This window comes from Notothenia coriiceps, unplaced genomic scaffold (assembly GCF_000735185.1).
Source record: "Notothenia coriiceps isolate Sejong01 unplaced genomic scaffold, NC01 NC01_scaffold00037246, whole genome shotgun sequence".
Lineage (NCBI taxonomy): Eukaryota > Metazoa > Chordata > Actinopteri > Perciformes > Nototheniidae > Notothenia > Notothenia coriiceps.
Genome location: NW_011369947.1, coordinates 5,928,046 through 5,933,332, shown reverse-complemented (window position 1 = coordinate 5,933,332; position 5,287 = coordinate 5,928,046).

The window sequence follows — 5,287 nt, the reverse complement described above, 5'->3', positions numbered from 1 at the left end:
GTTTATTCTCCGCTGTGGCTCTTTTTCTCCCTTCCCGAGGCAAGCGTTTGCTCCCGCTGCTGTAATTCAATGCAATCTTTCCCCGTCGAGGCAAGCACTGTAATTCTCTCCGGTTAGTCCACCAGCAGATGACAAACACCCACCTCTCCGCCTCTTCCAAGGAAGAGGCAGAGTTTCAGTTTTCTTTCGCCGGTCAAGATGTCCGTTAAAGTTGAAATCTTCCGGACAAAATTAGAAAAGTGCCGGTCAAAGGTCTTCTTTGTTATTTATTGAGCTTTAAAACAAATGAATAACGACTCTATATTATAATATAAGAATAAAACACGGAGGACGGAGATATATTTTTCTCCCCCTCTTCTGACTTGATCAGAGCACGCTCCCCTCTCCTGCAGGGGGGCGTGGTCAGCTGCAGCTCACAGAATCAGCCCCTTGCAAAAACAGGGCTGGAGAACAGCAAATAGAGCAAAATGAGGCATGGCTAAAAATGCATGATCTGTTTGGTATTTTGAAAACAGAAACGTATAAATATACCTTATATAGGTATGGCCCTACAATATATCATTTAAATATAGCATGATAGGTGTCCTTTAAGTTCATTATATATGGTTAACATAGTGTTTTTTTTATGGTAAATTAGTAGTATAGTACTATACAATTAAAATACTCAAAGAATAAGTATCAGACAAGTAAACTTAAGGTACCAAAATTTAAAGCAGAAAGGCCCAGAATAACATATTATATTTTATCAAAATCAGCAAAGTAACTTAAGCTGTCAGTGAGTAATATGTAGCCTACAATATTTCATTCTGAAACAAAGAGTAGAAGTATGTTGTTGCAGAAAATACTAAAACTTATATCATATACTTTTTCTACTTGAGACATGTTATTGTTTTATGAATCACTGATTTTATAACATGATTTACACTTTTCAATTCTTCATCTGCAAAGTAACTACAGGCTACAGCTGTCAAATAAATAAAATGGAGTAAAAAAAAGGCTTGTATAATTACCTTTTTCTCATAAATATATAGAAGTAGATGGAAGTAGGCCTACTTAAACATTGGCATACAACAGCAAACCTCAGAAGTGTAGTAGCCTATACCTTTACTTGTGTGCGTAGGCTACCAGTTACATTCCAGCAGTGGACATGACCGGACATATTGATCTTTATCACTTATTTGCTTTATAGTAAACATAGCACTTTGTCTATGTCATCATGATATTATAAGATATAAATAAATGAGGTTATAGTTTGTTCCTAGAAGTTCATTGATAAAAAATAGAGTATTGTTTACACGTACTAGTGCATTATCAGTTTCCATGGTGGTCAACCTCATTTAAAAAGGCGTCGTCTTGTTATTGTTCGGAGTTATTCTCCCAAAAAACAGCAGCCCATCCCGAAGCATGGCCCCACTGACGGTCTGCAGGATGTGAAGGTAGGGCATTGTTTGCTATAAAGTGATAAATAACATTTTTAAAAGTTATAATGTCGGTGAATTCTAATTAGATCATGTTAGACCGTGTTAACTTTCTCGGACACATGCCCACTGATGACTGGTTTTCAGAACCTCGCAATGTGGAGGTTTTCCAAATAACATGCTGCATTGTTTTTGCCATACACTGCTTTGTTCGTATGTTCTAAAAATGTCAACGGACATAGAAGCGACCTTTTCGGTGGTTGTTTTTTGCATGTTTTTTTTAACGGTCCGAATGTGGTAAACATTTCTGGTTAACAGATTATTAAAGCACCACCAGTATTAAAGTGTCGCAACACAATTAATGGATAAACGGCCATCTTGATGTATACCAGAAAGTCAGCATATTAGCATTGTCATTTGGTTATGAGCATGTTGACTTACTCTGTTAGCATTGTCATTGTGAGCATGTTAACATACTATACTGTTAGCATTTGCAGAGGTGGAAGAAGTACTCAGAAAGTACTTATTATGCAAATTGGATCAATTTCAGAATCATATGATATGTGTTGACTATAATTATTGATACATTAATGTGTTTATCAAAGCTGGTAAAGGTGCAGCTACTTTTAATGACTGTATAGAAGATAGAATTGGAGGATGAAACCCTCCAATATGTAGTAGGCCTAGCTAAAGGTATACTAAATGTAGTGGAGTAAAAGTACACAATTTACCTCTGAATTGTGTAGAATACAAAGTACCACAAAATGGAAATACTCAAGTAAAGTACAAGTAGGCCTACCTCAAAATTCCCCTACAGTACTTGAGTGTATGTAGTTAGTTACTTACCCACCTCTGTAGCATTTTCACTATAAGTATTTAATTGCTTGGAGCTAGAATACAGCTTTACTTTTGTTGTGTATCCTACATTCAACTGTGGGAAGTAGGCCTACAAATACAAACTAGACCAAAACAAAGTCATTATTAAGGTTTAAATCATTCTTTGAAGCAATCTGAATCATTCTCTAGCATGCTGCCTTCACATCTTCTTACAACTATAATGTAATGGTGATTACTGCCCCTGCTATTCATTCACTTGTAATAATGATAGCAATATACATAATATCTGCTTTATCGCTGCAGTTACCCTGAATGAACTATATAGTTGAGGGTGCCATTGTCAATGAAAATACATCAGTCTGCAGTTAATCGCTTTTGATCCTCGCTGCATGGCTTGATCAAGATCCCAGGGAAACATTGTTGGAAATCAGCAGTGACAGCTCACTCAATGCGTGGCTGACCCCTTATTAAACCTAATTGATTGTCAGCTTGTTAGCTCAGTTCCCCAAGTTACTGTCAAGAGTTCTGTCTTTCCTCTAAAGAAGAAGCAGCATCTCAAACATGAAGCATAAAGACACCAAACAACTGAAACGAATATATGTTATTTTCTTCGATGAGGAATGCAGGTGGGTGGTAGGGAGGGGAAGTTTAAAAGTGTGACTGAAAGAAGAAAACTATTATTTAACTAATAAACACTAATTAGTCAACTGGTACAGAAAAAAATGGTTGGATATTTTAAAACTGCTTTTAACTTCTCAAATGAGGCTGTGACTGTCACACCCCCAGGTTTATGTCACGGGTCTTAGTGTTGTCTGTCTAGGTTTGGGTGTTTGCTGTCATGTTTTTCCTCCTGGGTTATTGTCTGGTCCTTTTCCCTGTGTTTTTCATGTCTGTCGTTAGTTCCCTGGTGTGTCTAATTCCCTGATTGTTTTCACCTGTCACTCCTCGTGTGTCTCCTGTGCCCATCAGTGTCAACCCCGCCCCTGATTGTTCCCACCTGTGCCTTGTTACCCTGTGTTTAAATTCCCCTGTCTCCCAGTGTTCAGTGTCAGTTCGTCTTGTCATGTTCAGGTCAATGCGTATCGTTTCTTGTCTATTGTCATGTTAGGTCTATGCTCTTGGAACTCTTTGATTTTTGATTCCTCACTGCGTGAGCGTTTTCATTTTTGCTGTTTTGGAAAATAAAGTATCCAACAAATACTTTACCTCTGTCTCCCGGGTCTTGCATTTGGGTCCTACATCCTAAGTGTCTGGGATCGTAACAGAACGAACTGANAAGGGGTTTAACGTTAGTGGCAGGTTGTGTGTGAGAGAATAAATAAGACAGCCCAATATTTAAAAAAATTGTTATTCTTTTTAAGTTAAGTTACTGCATACATTGTAAAATCCTCAATAAGCACCGTAACTTTCATGATACGCATTTCTCGGTCACGATCGGTTGTTTCCGTGAACTGCTGAATGTTGTTTCACGGTAAATGTTGCGGCCGCAAGGTATTGTGGGACAGCGTTTTCTCCTTTTATTTCGTAAAGAAAGATCCAGTGTTTCCTAAGATAAAGGAGGTTATAAAGGAAGTTTCAAAGCTCCTTTCCTATCATCTAGAGAGCAGCGGTTTTCAAAGTGTGACGCAGCGTCCAAACGGCGGCGTGCGTTGAAGCTTGCCGGTGGGCGTGTCTGAAACTCGACCAACAACCAATCACATGAATCTCCTGCCCCGGACACACAAGCACGCTTTTTGATTGGCGAGAGCTTGTTCTGGCATATGATTTGATTGGCTGACGCTCCCGTCGAAGCTTCAAAAGTTGAACATTGCTCGACTTTTGAACGTGAACAAAGCGAAGCGACGGAACCACAATGCAGTTCTGCAAAGTGTGACGTCACCCCATTCAAAGTGAATGGGAAGAAGCGTTGAAGCTTCAACGCACGCCGCCGTGTGGACGGGCCGTGAGGCGCGCCTCCCCTGGGGGGCACCAGAGAGCTTCAGTGGAGGCACAGCGTGAGAAAAAAAATAACGAGCAAAAGATTAGTAAAGTGACACTTGCACACTTTTGGCTGTCTGTGGAGACCGAGTTCACCCACCTCGCCAAAAAGGCTGTAAAAGTGCTCATTCCCTTCACCTCCACCTACCTGTGTGAGTGCGGGTTTTCCGCATTGACTTTGAAAAAAAAAGCAAGTGCCGGTCAAGGCTGCAGCCAGAGGATGATCTGCGTTTATTCCTGTGTGCATCAAAGACGCAGACTCATTGTTCCCACTAAAGTAGGGGTGAGTGTAACGAGGAGGCAAAGTTGACGTTCAGTGTGTTGCCGGGAGCATATAAGGATGTATCCACGATGTTGAAATTGTTAAAAATGTTTACAAAATATGTGTCGAAAATATACGGGTAGTGCTGCAGCTAGATTTGCCTGTCCTCTGTAAGAAGGTAGGAAGAACGGCTGTCCACAGCCTGTTCCAACTTTATTAACTTCCAGGGTAGTGAATTGAACATGCAATTGTAATTGGGTGTGTGGTATATTTTCATGCACGGACACGCATGTTCAACAACACACAAACTGGACAACACTCAATTGTCCGATCGCTACCAGTGTCCTTGCGATCTTGTTATAACAACAAGTGCACGTTGCTGATGCAATATGGTTGATATCATTCGGGGTTTTTCTAGAGGGGTGCTAAGAATAGTCCAAGTAGTGGGGGAGTTTTATACAATATGTTTAAAATGTAAAGAGAAAAAGGTTTTAAAAAGTTATTATTTAATCAGTGGCGGCTGGTGGAAAATATTTTTGGTGGGGTTATGGAAATGGTGACCAAACCATACTAGGGGGGTCTGGGGGGATGCTCCCCCGGAAGAAAAATGTTGAGAAATGACCCATTAAATTATGACTTCTGGTGATGTTAGAGTGATGCTAATTTCACTTACCCGGTAAGTGAAATTAGCATGGTTATCATTAACGTAACGGCCCGTCTACACTACAGGCATAAAAAAATCTTGAAGCTGGGCATGTCTGAGGCTTGGCGATTTCTCGCGCCCAAGGCGACC